A 22,057-nucleotide genomic window follows, 5' to 3' on the forward strand; every position below is an offset into this window, starting at 1 on the left:
CCTCTATTTTTCCGCACATTTTACAGATGAGGAAACTGAGGCAAACTGGGTGAAGCAACTTGACCAAGGTCATATATCTAGGAAGTGTCTGAGGCCGCATTTGAATTCAGATCTTCCACTCTATCTACTGTGCCACCCAGCTGCCCTTACACAAACAAATAGTAAAATACACACACACACACACACACACACACACACACACACACACACACACACACACACACACACACACACACACCCATAGAACTGAGCATTGCTTATTGTAACTGCAAAAGAGCTATAGATCTGAGCTCACTCACTATAAGGGTTACTGGAGAATTCAGTAGAATTAATCTAGGAAAGCTTTCTGGAGGAAGGTAGGCATGATGAAGGGTTGGGAAGGAAGCCAAGGACATGACTTGCCAGAGAGGATGGAGGAGAAATGGAATACCTTTGTCAGGACCAGAGGTGAAGGCTTCAGGATGAAAAACTGTGGGAAAGGTATGAGTCTTGGGGAGTAGAATATGGGGAAGAAAAATGACCTGGGAGGAAGGGAGAGGCTATGGTAGCAAGCTTTATGAAGGGAGACTAGTGGGTGGAAGTTCCAGAAAAGAAAATTTCTGCCTCAAATGAGGCTAGACTTTAATAATTAGAATTGTCTCATGAGCTGTCTCAGGGGGTAAAGAGTTTCCTGTCACTGAAGATCTTCAGACAAAGGCAGGCATGGGTTTGACCAAATGACTCTTTAAGTCCTGTCCAGTTCTAATAGTCCATGATTGTGAGACCTGGTTTCAAGTCCTAGTTCTACTTGCTGTGTGGACCTTGGGCAAGTCATTACCTCTATAGGCCTCAATTTCTTCATCTGTAAAATGAGGGAATTTGACTAGAATTTGACAGGTGGAAAATCTGTGGCCTTCTAGGTCCTTGAGTGCAACTTTTTGACTGAGTCCAAGTTTTACAGAATAAATCCTTTTGTTAAGGGGATTTGTTTTGTGAAGTTTGGATTCAGTCAAAGGGCTATAGCTGAGGATCTAGAGGATATCATTATGATAATAACTAGCATTAATATAACACTTTAAGGTTTACAAAGTGCTTAACAAAGATCCTCACATCATCTCTGTGTGTCTGATTTTAGCATTATCCCCATTTTACAGATAAGGAAACTGAAGTAGATGATGGTTAAGTGACATGCCCAGAGTCACACAACTAGTAAATGTCTGAGGCTCGATTTGAACTCCAGTCTTCCTGACTTCAGGACCAGCTTTCTCCACTGCGCTGGCTGGCTGGCTGTCCAACCCTTACATTTCATTACTGCCTCTACATGCTAAACTCAAGGGTAAAAAGAGAGATAAGCTAAATGGAATTTCTTAGGGATTGCAATTGAGGGGGGACTCAAACATTAAGCTAAGGAATTTGGATTTGTCGTTGCTGGGAGCATTGCTGGTTTCTCATCAGGTGCTGATGCTATCAAGAAGAAGCATATTCAGCAGTGGAAAGAGCTACAGAAGCTTGTCCCTTACTAGTTAATTGTGTGCCCTTGGAAAGCTTACTTGACTTTTTCTGAGCCTCAGTTTCCTCAACTGTAGATTGAGGGAACTGGAACAAGATGATCTCTCTTTAGTTTTTCTTCCAGTTCTAAATCTGTGACTTATGACTAAATGTCACTTAAGAAAGATATGATTCTTTATGCTCTGGGCAGACGAGATGAGTGGTGAGAATGGCAGGAGGCTGATAACAGAGACCTTTGTTTCCTGGGATGAAAGAATGAAATAGGGCCTAGACTCAGGGTGTGGCTGAGGGAATGTGAAGGAAAGGGGGTGTACCGGTGACATTGTAGAGGTGCTTTATAACCCAGTCCTGAAGCCCTTTGCTCAGTCCTCCAATGGAGACAAACACTGCTATGGTCTGCCTCCAAGCTCCATTTCAAAGCTTGAGCTGCTGTGGTTTGCTCTTCTCACCATCTCCTGAACTTCTTGGCTTTTTGCCTGCTTCATTCCCTCTATTTGAAATCCCTTCCTGCTTCTGCTTCCTCTAACCTCTCTCCCCAAGAAGCCCAGGTTCTGATCCAGGCTGTGACACAAGCTAGTTGTGTGGTTATGGGCAAGTCAAGTCAACTTTAGAGAATCTTAAAAGAGTTGGAAGGGACCCAAGGGGCCCTCTACCTACTCCAATTTGTGGCTAAAAAAGAAGCCCTCAATAACATCCCAACAGTGATCATCCAGATTATAATTAAAGATTGCCCCAGAGATGGGGCAGCTAGGTGGTGCAGTGGAGAGAGTACAGGCCCTGGAGTTAGGAGGACCTGAGTTCAAATCTGGCCTCAGACACCCACTAACTGTGTAACTCTGGGCAAGTCACTTAGATGCATTATCTAAAAACAAATTTATTTTTTAAATCCCACTGTAAGAAGAAATATTTACTGCCTCAAAGCAAGCCCATTGCACTCTGGGATAGCTCTAATTTTAGGGAAAAGCCTCTTTATAGGAAGCATAACCTTCCTAGTCTTTTTTTTTTTTTAAACAGGAAAGCCTTTTAAATACTTAAAGATCGGCGTCATTTTCCCCTCAACCCCACCCCCAGTCTTTCTCTCAACAGGCTAAAATTTCCCACTTTCTTCAACAAAACCTCATATAAGACCCTACATGCTATATGATGTAAATGAATAATCATGTTCTCCTCCAAATTATAAATGGCGTTCCTAAAACACGTAGGGCAATGAGGTGGCACAGTGAATGGAGGCCTGGAAGACTCATCTTCCTGAATTCAAATTCAGCCTCAGACACTTATCAGTTGTGTGACTCTAAGTAAGTGACTTAACCCTGTTTGCCTCAGTTTCCCCCTCTGTAAAATGAGCTGGAGAGGAAATGGCAAAGCATTCCACTATCTTTGCCCAGAAAATCCCAAACTGGGTCACAGTCGGACACAACTGAAGCAACAAAACATGGTATCCAGAACTGAGTAGGATACATTCTTGATTGACTGGTTAACTACCACTTCCTTGTTTCCCAATGCTTGCCTCTTTTGATGTAACCTACAACGGTTAGTGTTTTTAGCTGCCATATCACAGCATTCATTACACTTGTGGTCCACTAAAAATCTCCAGATCTTGTCCAAACAATCTCCATGCCTTCCCAGTCTTGTCCTTGAGAATTTGTGGTGTTGTTTTTTAAAACCCTAGTGTAAGGCTACATGTATCCGTATTAAATGTTATTGTATTCAATCATTCAATCTTTTTGGATCCTGATTCTGTCATCTGACATATTAGTTATGCCTTCCAGCTTTGTGTCAAATTTGATAAGCATTGCATCTGAGCTTTTATCTGTCACTCACAAGAAGGGTTGCATAGCTCAGGGCCAAGCCCCGATCCTGGGAGCGCTCCATCAGAGACCACCTTCCAAGGTGACATCCCACCATTAGTGACTGCTGCTTGGGTTAGCCATTCAACCAATCCTTAATCCACCTGTCTGAACACTGACACACCCCATATCTCTTTATGCTGTCTGAAACAATAGCAGTAGCCTCTTTAAGCTGCACTTTCCTCTTCTATAAAATGGGGGTGGTGATACATGGTTCCACTTACAGGGTTATTGTGAGAAAAGCACTTTTACAAACTGAAAACTTGATGTAAACATCTGTTTCATCATCCTGTATGATAGGCATTTGTTATATTATTACTCTTTCACAGAGTGCATTCCAACCAAAATGCCCTGCTTCCCATTCTCCAGACTTTCCAGGTATCCCACTCCTTGTGTCTTCTGTCAAGGAATTGTCTTCTTCCTCACCTTTGCCTCTCAGAATCCTTAGCTTCTCTCTGAGCTCAGCTCAAGTACCACCTCCTAGAAACTGTTCCTTCCACCCCAGTGGTTCTTGTTCTCCCTCACAAATTATCTTTGTCCTGCTCTCTGTGACCCCATTTGTGGGTTTCTTGGTAAAGATACTGGAGTGATTTGCCATTTCCTTCTCCAGATCTGAAAATGAGGCAAATAGGGTTAAGCGACTTGCCCAGGGTCACACAACTAGTTTCTGAGGCTGAATTTGAATTCATGAAGATGAGTGACTGACTTCAGGCCTAGTACTGTTTTCTTCTTTTTACTTGTCTGTTTACATGTTGTATCCTCCCTGCATCCCTTCCCCTCCTCTCCTCTCCTCTCTCCCCCTGCCCTTCCTAACCCCTCTTCAATCTGTCTGTCTCTCTCCCTGCCCCCCTCCCAACTAATAAGTCAGATAGCCAGTAAACCATGTGATCTTGGGCAAATCACAACCTCCAAATACTCTGGTCAGTTTCCTAAGACAATAAGGTGCCAACCTGTATTAGTAGAAGACATTTCCTTAACCAGGAATTCCCTATCTTATCCCATGAAGTCACAGGTCCTCTTTGTTTCTGAGTCAAAAGGTGGGAACATTTATAAGACAATTTATGGAGTTAAAATAATAACTCCAAAGAAGGTTACAGTCACTGCTTATCCTTTGAAAAAAGATCTTTTTTCACCCAGAGAATTGTACTTTTCAGATTTATTTCTTGGGGATGGGGGGGGGGGACCTTATTTAGAGCCTGGTTATAGTTGGGATGTGTGTTATGTAGTGTTTCCCACCCCTTCATTCTCCCTTCTTCCAGAAATATTCTTAATCTTCCCATCAGATATGCCCCCTATTGTTAGAACCCCAGGCTGCATACACTGGGAGAGAAAAGATGTCAGCAGTATGGAGGGTGGCACGCACAGATGCAGTGTTTTATGTGGGGAATTATGGTAGGCAGCCACTTTCCCCACAAAGGGATCCAGTTCCCAAGGAGGATGCCAGGCAGACCTGCTGCCCCTACAAAAAAACAAAGCCATCCTAATTGGCTTTTAATCTAGGAATGTTGAGTCTGCTGGTGTTTGTGCTGAATGGTGAAGGGAGATAATATCTTTTCCTTTGAGTGAAAAGTTATTTGATCTTAGTGTGTTGGAAAACCTGTGCCCTGGTGAGACTGAAGAGGGAGAAAGAAGAGAGAGGAGAAGAGAGAAGGAGGAAAAGAGAGCAAAGGCCTGGCTCACAGCCTAATCTAGAGCCAGGAGGCTGGTTTTCTTCCCAATAACAATCATAAATAAAGAGAAACAAGCATCTCTGTTATCTTAACTCAAGGTCTTTGTCTTGTACTGGGTCTTCCCACCTTACCTCCACCCCTCCCCACACCCCCCATCAGCCATTCAGTCATTGAGGTAGTGAGGACAGATTGTCTGCAGGTAGACATGGGAAGCCAGGCTGCCAGCTGTCTCACCTGAGCTCAGCAGAATGGTGGAGGTGGGTATCAGGACAGGTGAGATGCATCCTATTCCCATGCCTCTCAGTTTTTCTCTGCCCCCCTACCCTAAGAACAAATCAGGGATTCACTATGTGGGCTCTGAAAATGGGCACAAGGGTAGGCAGCTGCAACAACCCCTGGATTCAACCCCAAATGTGCCAGGAACCATGGTGTGTGCTGGGACACAAATGGATTAGGCATGGACTCTTTCTGTCCTTAAGAAGATTATATTCTCCATCCCCGGAGACGTTTCTCCCGTCTTCTCTGCTAAGTCATAACTATTCCTTCCTTCAAAGATCTTAAGATTCGCCACTTCCAAGGAAGCTTGCTCTCACTAGCTCACTGAATTCCACTCACATTTGCAGAGTCTGTACTGGCCTTGGCCTTGTGTCCTCCATTTGCCTAATATTTGTGGGCTCTCTTTGGCCTAATTCTTTGTGTCACTGCATCTTTTTTAGTGTGAGTTACCAATAAAGATATAACTGTTTCAGCAACTACCTAGTCTTCCAATTTCTCTTTCATTCTCTACTTACCACCCACTCTCCCTTCCCCTACCTCCATATGTGTACATACTCCATTAGCCACTGTGGTGAACTCTTCCAAGTGGAAAGCAGAGGAGACTTCAGAAGGGATAAGGTAGAGAACATCAGATTCACCAGCAAAGTATGGTGTCTCTCCCCTCTACCCCTATCCCTGACTTGGAGTTCTGCTGTACACCCAGTGGCTGGGAAGCAGACCATCCAGTATGGAAGCAGGAGCATGAATAAGACTTCTGTAAGACCTTTCTGACCTTGTCAGTGATTCTAGGATGTTGTCCACTTGGTGGCTGCTCTGTGATAACAACCAAAGGCAATCTGTTCTTCCTAATTGCTGGGTCTTGACCTGTTCCATCATATCTGGAACATACCTCCCTGGTTTCAACCTCCCCACCCCCATATAAACACACTGCTAGATTAACTCTTGGCCTGGCCAGCATATATCAACTGTTTATCTGAACCTGTCCATCCAACTGAGAGACCACACCTCTACCACACACACACACACACACACACACACACACACACATACATACACATGCGCACATACACACACTGAGTCAAGGAAAGATGTTTTCTATGAATCTGCTTCAGATATCCCTAGAAATGAGAACATAGAAGAGAATTGTCTTATGCTGCCAGCCCTCACAACTACCACCAGAGGAATGGGGAGGGGAGGGGGTGCTGCTTACTATGATCAGGCAGCAGAATTGAGACTCAAAGCCCTGACTCAGGTTGGTTCTCTTTCCCCTGAAGCCCAGTTTTCCAGGGCTAGTGGTAATTGACACTCAGCTCCAATTTTCCCTTGTTGGACTGCCAGCTGCTGATCTGAAATTTGGTCAGTCTATCTAGCAGCCCAGAATATTGAGCGTTCCCTATATAGAGAGAACCTGTCTTAAATCTTTATTGATTGATTCATGCAATCGACAATTATTGAGTATCCAAAGGCAATGGGGAAGTAGATCTTACTACGGTGTATAAGACATGGTCCTGCCCCTCGAGGAGTGTGTACTCTAATGGAAGCCATGTGCAGAAATCCAGGAGGATGAAAAGTAACAGTCCCTGCCCATTCTTTAGATGGCTCCCAGTCCAAGGAGGCCTTCAAGCGTGCCTTAGAGATTCAGGAGGGAAAGCTTTAAGTAATATTACCAATTCATATTTGCGTAGTACTTTAAGGTTTCTTGACCCCTTTTCCCATAGCAACTCCATGAGATGTGTAGTATAAATATTACCACCTTCGTTTTACTTAAAAGAAATTTGAGGCTCTGAAGTGTAGGATCATTCAACTGGTGAGTGTTTGAGTTGGATTTTAACCCAAGTCTCTGTTTCCAGGCCTAACATCCTTTCTTTACACTAACTGGAGGCTTTCCATCCGAGACTTAGACTCAGGTAGGCCTATCAGTCAGCTCTGAGTGAGTGTGAGGTCCTTACCTGACTGGAGAAATTTCTTTCCAGAGAGACAAGATAACATATATATTACTCTCATATGGGACAATCACTTGTTAAGGGACAATTTTTTCCCCCAGAGAGACTATAAATAGATACATACAGACATACAGACATACATATATAATATGAAAATCACTTCCTGGAGGACTTTGTAGATAGGAAACAGTTTCATAAACGTAAAGCTGGAAGGGGCCTTCATTTTATAAAAAAAAGGAAATTGATGTTAAAGATTAATTGACTTGCACTTAAAGGAGGATTTTAAATGCTGGTCTTTGATACCAAATACCTTGAGATAGGGGTTAGAGTAGATAATGTCTAGGGTCACTTTCAATTCTAAGGTTTGGAAAAGATAATAAAACTGGAAAAGACCTCAAAGTTCATCTAGTCCAATCTCTTTATCATGGCAATGGAGAACTGAGGCTCAGAGTGACAGACTTGAGACTTGCATCAGTTGACTCCAAAGCCAGCACTCTCCACGCTGTCCCTACCATCAAGCAAACCACAATAAGTAAATATGAATAAATACTACCTCTGTGACCTTAATCTCTCTAGGCCCCATTTGCCTTATGTGTAAAATAGGGGAAATACCACATCAGCTTAAAGGTAGGGGTCTGGACCAGATGATCTCTTGAGGCCCCTTTCAGCTCTTAGAAGCTATGTCCATAAGTAATACTAAAAGAGGGCAAGAGTAAATAGAGTGGTCAGAGCTGGATGGAGTTACCCAGGGTGAGATTACTGGAGGAGGAAAGTCTTCAATAGATTTTGGAAGGAAGAGGGTAAGAGAAAATATGCTCTGAGACCAGGAGAATGCTGAGTGCTGGAACTGTCTTGGAGAGGGAGTAATAAATTAGAGGGGGCAGGTTTGCTAAATTGGAGCAAGAACGAATGTGAAAGGGAGATAGAGGTCCTTGAATTAAGGAATACAGAAATTTATTGTATTATAAAATTTATATTATGCTACAATATATAGTAATATTATAAAATATATTATAGAAATAACACTTTATTTGAAATCAGTGACCTGTTTTGGAGTCCCAGGCTCTACTTATTAGCTGGGTGACCTTACTTGGACAGATAATTTCTGGGCCTCAGTTTTCTCATCTGTAAAATGAAAAGATCATACTGGTTGGTCTTGTCTAGTTCTAACATTCTGTGATTCTCTGAGGGGAAGAGATATGTATAGTTCTTTTTTCCTGGTAACTAAAAAAATTTAGATCAATATTTTTTTTTTTTGTACTGAATGTGGTGACTTTATTGGTGGTACACAATACAGGACTCTAGACTTCTCCCCCCTACTACAGGGGTGTATTGGGACAAGGATGTGAATGGGACATGGTAACCCCAGTACAGGAACATAAGTTAGGAATGTAGGCTCCCCAGTGGAACTCCTTTTTTGACTGAGGATGAAGATCCATAGTTTCCACTTTACTCCTTGGAGGCCATGTAGACCATGAGGTCCACTACATGGTTGCTGTAACCATACTCATTGTCATACCAAGAAATGAGCTTGACAAAGTGGTCATTGAGGGCAATACCAGCGCCAACATCAAAGGTAGAAGAGTGGGTGTTGCTGTTAAAGTCACAGGATACAACCTGGTCCTCTGTGTAGCCCAAGATGCCCTTCAAGGGTCCCTCTGGTGCCTGCTTCACCACTTTCTTGATATCATCATATTTGACAGGTTTCTCCAGGTGGCAGGTCAGATCTACAACAGATACGTTGGGAGTAGGAACATGGAAGGCCATGCTTGTGAGCTTCCCATTCATCTCAGATTTGACCTTGCCTACAGCCTTAGCAGCACCAGTGGAAGCAGGGATGATGTTTTGGGCAGCACCACACCCATCACACCACAGCTTGCCAGAGGGGCCATCTACTGTCTTCTGGGTAGCAGTAATGGCATGGACTGTAGTCATGAGTCCTTCCACAATGCCAAAGTTGTCATGAATGACCTTGGCCAAGGGGGCCAAGCAGTTGGTAGTGCAAGAAGCATTACTGACAATCTTAAGGGAATTATCATATTTTTCATGGTTCAATCCCATCACAAACATTGGGGCATCAGCAGAAGGAGCAGAGATGATGACCCTCTTGGCTCCACCCTTCAAGTGAGCCCCAGCCTTTTCCATGGTGGTAAAGACTCTACAACATACTCGGCTCCAGCATCTCCCCATTTGATATTGGTGGGATCCCTCTCCTGGAAGATAGTAATGGCTTTTCCATTGATCACCAGCTTCCCATTCTCACCCTTGACAGTGCCCTTGAACTTGCCTTGGGTGGAGTCATATTGAAACATATAAGCCATGTAGTTGAGGTCAATGAAGGGGTCATTGATGGCCACGATGTCTACTCCACCTGAGGTGAATGCAGCCCTGGTCACCAGGTGCCCAATACGGCCAAATCCGTTGACTCCAACCTTCACCATCTTGTTTCTGGGATGCAATTGAAGTAGCAGATCCTGGCACCAAGCTTGAAAAGCCAAAACCTAGATCAATATTTCTGTCACCAGATTACTGACCATCCATATTCAAGGGACAGTAGAGTATAGTACTTAGAGCATTAGAGAAGGATTCTTGATAGATACCTTTTCCTAGCTCAAAGGATATTACCTATTATTAACTATAATGCCTGCAAGTGTCTTAGAGTTTGGGTGGAAGGGTTGGGGCTGCGTCTGAAAGACCCAGTGAGGAACAGAGGTGAGCAAGAACAGAGGAGAATGTCTCAAGACCAAGGGCCCTTCATTAGAGGAGTGAGTATAGTCATGTGGCAAGACTGCAGAAAGAGAAGGTTAAGGAAGGGAGAGTAGAGACCAGGGACTGGGAAAAAAGATCCTTTGGAAAAAATAGAACCCAGAATTAGGAACAGGGATTGGTTGCAGCTACTTCCAGGCAGATGTCAAAATTTGACATCCAGAATTTCATTTGAGTTCAAAGAAGGGAGTTAGGGAAGACAGACTCACTCTACTTGGCAAATACTGTCAATACCTTATTATCTGACTATGTACTAGTCACTTCTTCCTAATGAAAGTCCCTCTGGGTGGCCTCCCCATAATTTAATTCCAATAAATTTTTAAGCCTATTTTGAGCGAGAAGAGGAATACAAACTTGTTTTAATATTGGTTTAAAAAAAGAAACAGAACTAGGAAAGTAAAACTGTCAGGAAAAAATAAAATAGTACACAAAGGATGATTTGTTCCGCAGAATCATAATTTGGTACTAGAAGGAACCATAGGGTGGTCATCAAGCCCAGAGATTCTCAGAGTGTTGTTTGATGATCTCTGTGGCAATTCTGAAGAAAAAGAAGTGTTCAATGAGGTCAAAAGTATTTTCATAATAATTCTAAGATACGTTTAATTCTAATATGGTAACTATCATTATTTATAACCTAGGGGATCCTCAGTTTTTAAGCATGTAAAAGGGGTCTTGAGTTCAAAAAGTTTGAGAGCTACTGATCTCTCCTAACCTCATTTAAGAGATGAGGTAACTGAGGTGCCCAGAGTTAAGTGACCTGCCTAAGATTACACTAATACAAGTAGCAGTACCAGAAGAAGCGTTTCATTTCAGGTGCTCTGAACTGCATTACCTCCCAAACTCTCTTTCTGGGATAGACAAGAACCAGTTCAAGACCTTGAAGCTGCCTTCTGAGCTTCTGTGTTTTCTTTAGTCTTTTCCTGGCTGGATGATAACCCATTGCTTTCTTCCCTCTGTCCCTACATTCCCAGTTAACCAGTTCCAGGGAAAGTGCTTAGTCAGTCTCACTCCCCCTTGAGTTTTATTATTTTTATAATTTATTTATGATTTTTTAGCAGGTGTTGAAGAAAAGGCAAACAGAAGCCAAAAACTGTGTCACCCTGGTCCCTGGGACTGGGAGTTCTTCATTTGCTTCCTGAATTGGAAGCAGTCTCAAAATCCCAGCTGGTCTGTAACTGCCCAGAGAGAGGCAAGAAAACACTAAAAGGAAGGAATAGAGAGGCCTAAGTAGGGACCAGTATTTGCCCAGGAGCAAAATGATCCCTGGAGGTGGGGGGGAGAACAAAGCAGCCCAGTCAGTGTCCCAGCTTCTAAGCATCACTTAGAAGAAGAGAGCCTATAGGGAAAGAAAGAACAAGGAAAGGGATGGTAGGGACAGGCAAGGTGCAGCTGAAGTCCAAAGAGTCAGCAGCATTTTCCCCTATCACCCAAGGTCAATGTGGCTTTGTCCAGCCGTTCTCCCTGCTTAGAACGGCTCCTGATTATGACTGACTCCCTGTAATTCTCCCCTAGGCTTTGATTCAAAAGACAAATGAGTGGGATTTCAATTGCAGCTCCTGGATGGCAGTTAAACCACCAAAAGAACTTCCCAACTACTTGGGCTCTCTAAGATGCTGCTGATGACCAGGGCGTCTCTAGCTCTGCCACAGGACTTCATTAAATTGCATTTTCCCGGAGTAGTTCTCAGGGCAGGGCAGTACGGTGACAGAATGAGTCAACACTACTCCTGTCACTGCTGGAGCCGCTGGGCATAGAGGGAGATAATTGGGAGCCGTTTTGACAGCTTAATGTCTGAGGTTGGCTTCCTGGAGGTGCTGAGGTGTGTGAGTGTGTTGGGGGCTAGGGGAAGAGTAAGAAAGAAACCCATTTTGCTTGTCTGCCTTCAGATTGACCCTCCCCACACCCCATCCCACCCTCTTCAAACTCTCCTTACCCGCCAGCAGTTTACTGGGCAGGAAAATACAGCACCAAGACGGAAATTAGATATGGAGAATAAATGAGGCTTTCTTTATTAATTTGTCAGAACTAATTAGCATCTCCTCTAGATTCCTCTCCTCTCTCAGTCCCACCCTGAGCTGAGGAGAGAGGTGAGAGATGAGAAGGACTAGGCATTAGCATGAGACTCAAGGATGTCCCAGGGTGAGTCTAGGATGCCATTCTCAGCCCTTGGTTCTTACTTCTCCCTACTTCCAGTGAGGAAGAGCCTGAGGCAGAGAAGGAATAGGAGTGGATACCCAGGGTCAAATTTATAGAATCTTGATTTGAAAGGACCCAGGCAGCAGCATGGTGTACTGAAAAGAGTGGAGGATTTAGAGTCAGAGACCAGGGGCTCATGGATTTAGACTTAGTGACCCTATAATCACTCATCTTCAGTTTTCTCAACTATACAGGGATGAGAGTGCCTTTCTCATAGGACTGTTGTGAGGATCAAATGGGGGAGGTTAATATGTAAAGCATGTGTGTTGCCCATTTCAAAGTGCCATATAAATCTTCCATATTATATCTATTCCGGTCCCTTCATTTTACAGGTGAGGAAAATGAGGTGCAGACAGCATATAATGCCCTGCTCAACATCACCTGATGAGTGACCTTTCTACTTAAAGGTTTAAATCTTAGCTCTGGTACTTTGTGACCATAGGTGAATCACTTCAATTTCCAGTTTCCTCCCTTGTAAAAGGGGGAGGGGGGAGAGAAAAAGAGAAAGAGAGAGAGAGAGCATGCTTTCTAAGGTTTCTTGCAGCTCTAAATCATAGAATTTTGTTTAATTTTAAATTTATTTTAACATTGGTTTTTAAAATTTGATGTCCAAATTCTCTCCCTACCACTCCATGGAGGAGGTAAGCAATATGTAAATCCCATAATTTTGTCCATGTCCCTGCTTCCCAAGGAAATGGCAACCAACTAACGCAGGTGAGGCCAGCAGGTATAGGAGTGTGGGGCAGAACCTAAAGGAAAGGGAGGAACACGGACAGGAAGAGTGGACAGCTCAGCTATTTGGGCAGAGGATGGGGGCTTAGTTCTCAGCTTCCAATAGACAAGAATTCCCAAAACATATTCATGCTGGTCACTCAATAGTGTGTCCTGGCAGCCTGGAATACTCATTCAGTCATGTAAGCTGAGAAAGACCGTATTTCAGACCAGTGGAGATGATAGTCCCACCATCCTCAGTCTGGTTACCTTATATATGTGGAGTGTGGTATTGTTTATCAGAGGTGGGGAACCTGTGACCTCAAGGCTACTTGTGGCCCTCTAGGTGCTCAGGTGTAGCACTTTGAATCCAAACTTCACAGAACAAATCCCTTTAATAAAAGGATTTGTTCTTTAAAACTTGGACTCAGTCAAAAGGCTGCACCCAAGGACCTAGAAGGCCACAACTGGCCTTGAGGCCGTAGGTTCCCCACCCCTGGGTTAGATCTAAGCAATATAAATCAAGAGGTTGAAGAACATCTGATATAGATAACTAGGGTGGGAAAGGGACAAGAAATCATGCCCTTTAGAGAAGAGTTCTGGACCTGGAATCTGAAATTTTTCCTCCAGACACTTGCTACTTGTGTGACCCTAGGCAGTTTCCTGGTCCATAAAATGAGGATGAGAAACTAATAGCACCTATCTTCCTAGATTATTAAAAATAAAATGAGATAATATCTATAAAGTGTTACACAAACTTTAAAGCATTCTATAAATCCTTATTATTATTATCATCTTTATAATTATAATAAGAAATTGAAGGTGTTTAGCCTAGAAAACAGAAGATTTGGGGAGTGGGTTGCTTGATCATCAAGTATCTGAGATTACATTAGATTTGTTCTGAGGACAGAATTAGGGTAGAAACTGTAGAGGCAGCTTCAAGCCAATATAAGGGAAAACTTTCTTAACAATTAACAATCCGGAAGTAGAACTGGGTTAGCTGGGAAGTTATCAAAAGTGTTCTGGTACTCTCTCTCTCTCTCTCTCTCTCTCTCTCTCTCTCTCTCTCTCTCTCTCTCTCTCTCTCTCACACACACACACACACACACACACACACACACACACACACATACACGCACGCACACATACACACCCCATCATCACCATCGATGGAAGTCTTCAAAGAAGAGGCTGGCTGGTGATTTGTCAGGGCTTTTTTAGAAGGGATTCCTGCCCCTGCCTTTTCCCAACAGGCTAACATCTGACAGACCTTTCCAGTGGTGAATCTTATTCTGCAGACTTCAAGCTAAACTTAAGCAAGAAGTTAACCAACAGATAGAAAAGATTATTAGCCACATTTTACAGATGAGAAAACAGGCTTAGCCAAGGTCACCCACAGGTTAGCGGACTTTAGAACGCAGAGCTTCAGACCCCTGGTCCAACGTTCTATCCACTGTGAATTTCTATTGTATGATCTCCTTAACCAAAGAAAAACTGTCTCCTAGATGAAACCTTTGGTTTGGCATGAGTGCCTTAATGCAGAGAGGAGAAAGGTTTGGCCAAGAGACAGGATTTAGGGCTGGGAGAGACCTTGGAAGTCATTCAGTCCCACTCTGATTTTACAGATGAGGAAACCGAGATCCAGAGAAGTTAAATGACTTAACTCAGTCAACCTTCTTTATGCTGGGCACATACAAAGAAGGAAACAACTCCTACTTGCCAAGAACTTACATTTTAATGAGGCCATGCATGTAGGAAGTTGCAGAGCTGAGCTTTAAACTTAAGTCTTAACTTGTCAGCCAGCCTCAACTTCCTCATCTGCAGAATGGGGATGATAGTAATAGCACCTGTCTCACAGGATTAGTATGAGGATCAAATGAGATACTTATATGTAAAAGCATTTCATTTCCACTGCATCATTGTGCCCCATTTCTTCTAACTGCTGTGATCTCTGGTCCCATTGCGAACAATTTTCACTGGAACCCAATTCACTTCTAAACCTCTAAACCAAGACTTGCAGAGCTTCCAGAAGGTCCTATTAAATAGTAGCAGCAAAGAATTAGCTGGCTCCAAATGGGACACATTCACCTCTGGGGTAAAACTCAAGGTCCATGGACTCAGGAGGGCTTTTTTGAGGGGAGGATGGAGGAGGAGGAGGGGTCTTCAAGCATTTGTAACACTATTCACTTCCCAAAACCTTTTTCCATATATTTTCTCATTATCTGGATCCTGTACAGTTGATAGAGAAGATTATTAGCCACATTTTACAGAGGAGAAAACAGACTTAAAGAGGCTTAGCCAAGGTTTCCCATTGGCTGGTGGATGTTAGAGTGCAGAGCTCTGGACTACTGGTCCAGCATTCTACCCACTGTGAATTTCTGTTGTATGCCCTCCTACCAGCCCTGGGGTATTGAGAGAGGGCTGATTCACTGAAAGTCAGATCTCTTACTAACTACCAACTCACTTCCTGGGTGTGAGTTCAAAGTACTCTAGCACACACCTAGGCTAGTTCCTTTTTCCTCCAATTATCTGACAGTCACTATAGGTCGCTAAACTAGATAGGGTATGGTTTTCTTTTTCAGATTCATTCCCATCCCCACCAAACACTGGCATCCTCCCCCAATATACCTTTCCTTTTTACCCTAAGGATTCTGAGGATCTAACAGTCCTGTTAGAAACCAGGAATAAGAAAAACATCATATTTCCTGTATGTAAAGTGCCATTCCATATAAGTCACAGCTTGTTTCAAAGGCAAAATGAGGTTACACAGTTTCTACTATTCTATTCCCCTCTCCTTCTAAACAAATATCCTTCATGCTACACATCTACCTACTGAAACAACATACCTGTATCTCCTGAGAATTGCTGAAATCCCCCTTCAAAGAATATGACCCTGTATTTTTTTTGTAGGCCAGTTTAAAGAACTGAATCACAGGCTATGTGCATTATAAAGTCCTTTATAGATTATCCAGCCCCCTCATTTTACAAATGAAGAAAATGAGGCCCTGGAAGAGAGGTAACTCCTAGATTACACCCTGAGATATTGGCAACAGTAGAGACTAAGCAACTTGACTCAGAACCACAAGCTCTCACATTTGGAAGGAACTTCAGAGGCTAACTAGTTTAGCCCATACAAAAATAAAGGAGTCCTTCCAATATCCCCACCAAGAAGTCTTCCAGATCCAGTCTTCGACATGAGACTTCCACAGAATGGGGACCCCCGTCTTATTTCACTTTTGGATCATTCTAATTATTAGGAAGGCAACTGAGTATTGAAATAGGTAGAGTGATGGGCCTGGAGTCAGGAAGACTCTTCTTCCTGAGTTCAAATCTGGCCTCAGACTATCTATGTGACCCTGGGCAAGTCACTTAACTCTGCCTCAGTTTCCTCTGTAAAATGAGCTGAAGAAGGAAATGGCAAACCACTCTAGTATCTTTGCTAAGAAAACCCCAGATGGTGTCACAGAGAGTTGAATGTTACTGAAACGACTGAACAACAACAACATTGTTAGGACATTTTTCCTTAAATAGCACATAAATCTTCCTATCTCTAAAGAATAGTATAGCACAGTGGATAGAGGGCTGGATGTGGCATTAGAAAGACAAGAGGTTCAAATTCTGCCCCATATTTACTTAACTAACCTCTCTGACCTTTGGTTTCCTCGCTTAATAAAGTGGGACTCAAAGTAATGACTTTGCAGAATTGTGATGAGATTCAAATAAGCTTACTTTCGTAAAGGGACTTTTAAAGAGCTGTATAAATGTGCAGGGCCATTAGTTGCAAGTTCCCCCCATCATCTTTGGTGCTGGGATCAAGCAGAACAGCTATCATCTCCCACCAGTCCATGGCCTCTTATGGTATGATCTTAAGATCTTCCTCATTCTCGTCATTCTCCTCTGAATGCTGCATCCTATCAATGTCCTTCCTAAAATGTTAGCATTTTCCTAATAATGATACTGTTGTGCTAGATGCAGAGACATCTGTAAAAACCTTGAGTGTGCCACACAAGGAGCCCCCAAGCTTCACCAAAGGTGAACCAGAGCATGCATGGGTGAGCAACTGTGCCAAAGCAAAATAAGCAATATACAGGATACTAGGCCACTAACTAGGCAGGATGTCTAAGGGCCCAGGCAAGTGCTCTTCTGTCTTTTACCCACAACACATCCTCCCCTCCCACCAACACATCTAACTGTGTGACCATGGGCAAATCACTTTCCTCATGGACCTCATTTTCTTTATAGAGAGAGGGCCTTTGCTCAGATAAGAAAAAAAATCCCTTCTGGCTCTCAAGTTTTATAAAAAACACATTCTCTCATAGATTAGCTGGCAAAAACCCTCAAGAAGAATCTGGCCATCAGTGTGAAAGCAGAAAAAAGGGTCCTCAGTATTGGAGTGAGGCTGAGATTATATTTCCAAAGGTCATACCTCAAGCTCCCTTACCCTTTAGATTGTAGCAGGCAGCTAGGTGGCAGAATGGATAGAGCCCGGAGTCAGGAAGACCTGAATTCAAATGTGACCTTAGACACTTAACTGTGTGACTCTGAGCAAGTCACTTAACACAGTTTGCCTCATTTTGTTCCTCTGTAAAATGAACTGGAAGAAGAAATAGCAAACTACCCCATACTCCAGCATCTTTGCCAAGAAAACCCCAGATCAGGTCACAAAGAGTCAGACAACTACTGAAAGCAACTGGTAGGTGCTGAAGGGGAAGTATTGGTGTTGATGGGGGCAGCTAGCCAGTCCCCTTGAGGATCGGCCGTCCTGTCCATTCTTAGGATGTAATTCTATACTTGGAACATTCTCCTTCACCTCTGCCTCATGGAATCCCTTTCTTCCTTGTGACCCAGCCCAAGCACTACCTTGCACAAAAAACTATCCATATGTACTTAATTCCTAGTGCCTTTCCTCTTATATTTAGCTACTTTGTACTTAGTCTTGTATTGATTCTGTATATACATAGTATATATGCTTGTTGCTCCCTTTAGGACAAGCTCTTTGTGAGGACATAGAGGAGATACTGTTTCTTTCATTGTACTGATATCCATAGTACCTAGCAGGTCGTTGTTTAGTCATTTTTCATTTCTTTGACTGGAGTGGCTTGCCATTTCCTTCTCCAGCTCATTTACAGATGAGAAAACTGAGCAACAAGGGTTAAGTTAAGTGATGCCCAGGGTCATCCAACTAGTCTAACGCCACATTTGAACTCAGGCCTTCTTCACTCTGGGCCTTCTTGCTCTTTTCACTGAACCACCTACCTGCCCCAGAACTAGGCTGATAGACTTGACCAGATTTCTGTGTAAGAACTGATGCAATGCAGATGTATGCAGGTGTCTGAAGAAGACTTCTCTACTCTCCTGAAAGGAACATGGACAGAGCTCCCTACTTCGAACTGGAGGAAAAACTGGCAGTAGTATCAGCATTGTGGGATGAAGTATTATTGTCAGCCAAATGCTGGAGGAGAGAGGGTATTCTAGGGTTCTTTTTAAGGATATCTTGAGCTTTCCAGGTCCCATTCCCTGCCACCCTCTCCATAAGCTGAATAAAGAGAAGACTCCCTGTCACATCAGTCCATCTACCTTGGCTTCTTATAGCTTCCATTTATACAGCACTTTAACATTTACAAAGCAAACAAACAAGCACACGTATGTTATGTTTCCCCATTTGACCCTCTCAACAGCCCTGGGAGGTTGGTAATTCAAGTATCTTGTGTTCTCATTTTATAGATGAAGCTTTTCAGGGAAGCTAAATGACTTGCCCAAGGTCACACAGGTAGTAACTAACAGAACCCAAGCTCATGCTTCTTTTCCCCTCATGGGTGCACAGGTTTTACTAGCATCTCCATATGCAACCAGTTACTGAAGACCCAGGTGAGAGTAGATACCCCATGTATTCATGGAAGGTTACCATTTTTAGCCATAACTGAAAGTCAGTTCTCAGGAGCCTAGGGAGAGCTCCCTGGGTAGGAGGGTATTACAAACCTTCCCCTGACCTCCCTGCAGAAACCTCTTTCCCATAAACATTGTGGAGCAGGTTCCTTGCACAGGAGCCTAGACCAAGATGTGAGGGGAACTCTTCATTGGACAAATGTTTTATTAAGAAAAGTAATTGTCATTTGGGAAATGAAGCCAAGCTGTGAGGAGGTCCTGCCTCTTCCAAAACCAGATCCCCCAGAGCAAAAGTATCAAACTCATGCTGTAGGAATGTGACTAGAACTGGAACCAGATTAAAATATAACTGGGAAATGTTTAAACAAAAAATAAAAATACAATGCAACGTAAGTAATGTTAATTTGAGATTTTTTAAATCAATATACAGCCCTCAGCGATTGGTTTCTATTTGCTTTTGACACCACTGTCCTCCTATATTGTCCTCCTGTTTCCTAGGGGCCCAGGAAGTATCAGGTCATATTAGCAATGCTGTTCATCTCCCAGGGCTGGTTCACCGATCTCTCCCTCCATCCCCACCCCCCACTTCCATCACCCTGCACTATCAGTCAGGATTGTTTTAAGACCTGAGTTCAAGGCCCAATTCTGCCTCTTTCTATTTGTGAAACAGTAACTGTTGACATAGGAAGCTGTCTTTCCCCTTCCCTATTACTCTTGAGGACAATACTTCCAGTCTTCAGGCTCACCTAGCAGTTAACCCTGACTCTTCACTATCTCTCACTTCCCATATCCAATTTGTTGCCAAGGCCTGTCAATTTTGCCCTGGAACATCTCTCAAATAATCCCTCTTCTTGTCTCTGTCACTGCCACCACCCTGGTGCTGGTCCTTATATCACCTTAGGCTTGGAGTACTGAAGTAGCCCACTGGTGGATCTGCCTGCCTCGGGTCTCCCCATTCGAATCTCTTCCATTTAGCCACCAAGGGGATTTTCCTAAAGTGTCGCTCCATTCATGTCATCTTCCCCCCAAAAACTCCCGCAGCTCCTTATTGCCTTTCCAGTCAAATAGCAAATTCTCCTTGTGGCATTCAAAACCCTTCATAACCTAGTCCCCTCCTGCCTTTCCAGTGTCCTTACGCCTCACTTCCCTTCATGTACTCTTCCAGGGACACTGGCTTCCTAGCTGTTCCTTGAACCAGACACTCACCTTTTGGCTCTGGGCTCTTTATCCGGCTTCCCTCCAGACCTGGAATACTCTTGCCTCTTGCCTTCCCTGGCTTCCTTTAGGTCCCACCTAAAATCTCATCTTCTATAACAAGCCTTGCCCAATCCCTCTTAGTTCGGGAGCCTTCCCTCTTTTAACAATTTCCTATTCATTCCTATAGCTCATTTATTCTATAGCTTATTTGCACATATTTGTTTGTTTGTTCTTCACCCATTAGACTGTGAACCCCTTTAGGGCATACGTCATATGGCTCTTTTTGTATCTGCGGTGCTTAGCATAGTGCCTGGCACATAAGTGCTTCATAAATGTTTACTGACTGACTATATACACAGGGCAGCTAGGTGGCGCAGGGGATAGATTGCACGGCCTCGAGTCAGGAAGACTCATCATCTCCCTGAGTTCACGTCTAGCCTCAGACACTTAGTAGCCATGTGACCCTGGGCAAGTCACTTAACCCTGTTGGCCTCAGTTTCCTCATCTGTAAAATGAGAAGGAAATAGCAAATCACGCCAGTATCTTTGCCAAGAAAACCCCAGCTGGGGTCATGGAAGAATCATGTTTGACTCTTTCAGACATGACTGAGGAACAACAAGATCTATACACAAACAGAGAGTATCCTCAGGGAGGCTCTCAGCAGAGAGCCTTGGCAAGCAATATGCACAGACTGTATCTTTACCATGTGACTATTAACTAAAAGATGTAGAAAATATAAATAAGTATTGTTTTGATTATGGAAAAGCATAAAATTCAGTAAAGAAATTTTTAAAGGCTCTTTTACAGTAAATGTGTCCCATCTTACTTTAAAAGATCATTCATGATTCCTTGGGACCTGTGTCAGGACAATGGCAAAAAATTGTCTTGATCAATGTCCCTGTGATGATAAATAGCAGGTGAGGCATAAGGCAAAGAGATCGCCAAAAGTATCTGCCATGGAGAAGAGCTGGCACAGAGTAGAGGGATAGATACCTTCTGAATAGGGAGGTCCTTGAGATGCTCTTGTCTGACAAAAGTGCTGGTTGTATCAAGCCCTGAGATGTTGTACAGTACCCTGGGAGAAATCTGTAATCGCTTAAAGGAGTTTGGCTCATCCATCCACACATGAAAACAAAGTAGATGAAAAATATTTATTGCCCAAATTTTCCCATGCTTTTGGATAAGCACCCCACAGAGTTTGTTTAGCAGTCTACCTGGTATAGTCAGTATGGAAAATGTTCTGGTCCCAGACTTGAAAAGGAAGAAGAAAGCTGGGATAGTGTTCAGGAAAATGCAAAGGTCTTTTATTGACCCCAAGCTTCCCATTAAAGCAAAGGCCTATTTCGTCACTACTAATATTTTGCCAAGTGTTGTTACATGCCAGTGAGCTGTGGAACTTAGTTCCTCCAAAGAACTGAAGATGAGAATCATGCAGAGGTGAATGCAGAGGTTCATGTTGTGCATGAGCTTGCTCCAATAGATAACCAACCAGCAACTATGAAAAACCAGGAGTAAATCATGTCCATCAAGAAATTATGAGACAGGACGAAAAAGATAGACTAGTCACACCTCAAGAGAGAAGGCATAAAAGATAGGAAGCCAAAGTATTTCACTAGTAGCCTCATGATGTTGGGAGAAATTGAGGAGAGGAAGGACTTTGGCACACTAGGTAGACACTCTGACGGTGAACTTGTAAGGAGAACATGGATAACAATAACAGAATAGGAGCAGATATGGGTGGTTGGGATTTGCATCTTTGGAATCACATCCATTTGAGTAGGGTGTAGTGGAAAGAGCATCCAGTCTGGAGTTAGAGGCCCTGGGTTTGAATCTCAATTTCTTACTCCTATGTGAGCTCGGACAAGTTAAATCTCCGTTCATATCTCAGTTTCCTCTTTTGTAAAATGAGAGGGTCAGATGGTTATCTTCCAGCTGGATCCTTTACTAACTAATGGCTGCCCTATCTACTAACTAATGATTGTTACTAGGATCAAATGATGCAAAAGGGGAAAAAGATTGTTATTGATTTCCTCCTCTGGCTTTAGGGGATAGGATGGTCTGAAATGCTTGCATCCAC

The 22,057-nt window shown here is 43.2% G+C and overlaps 1 protein-coding gene and 1 pseudogene across 1 annotated transcript in view; one reads left to right on the forward strand and one right to left on the reverse strand.

Moving 5' to 3' along the window:
- NECTIN1 (nectin cell adhesion molecule 1) overlaps nt 1–22,057 on the forward strand; it is a 99,146-nt gene that overhangs the window by 26,424 nt on the left and 50,665 nt on the right. The window lies entirely within an intron of this gene.
- Nucleotides 8,607–9,680, reverse strand: LOC140506136 (glyceraldehyde-3-phosphate dehydrogenase-like; annotated as a pseudogene).

The sequence above is a fragment of the Notamacropus eugenii genome, chromosome 5 (assembly GCF_028372415.1).
Source record: "Notamacropus eugenii isolate mMacEug1 chromosome 5, mMacEug1.pri_v2, whole genome shotgun sequence".
In the NCBI taxonomy this organism is placed as follows: Eukaryota; Metazoa; Chordata; class Mammalia; order Diprotodontia; family Macropodidae; genus Notamacropus; species Notamacropus eugenii.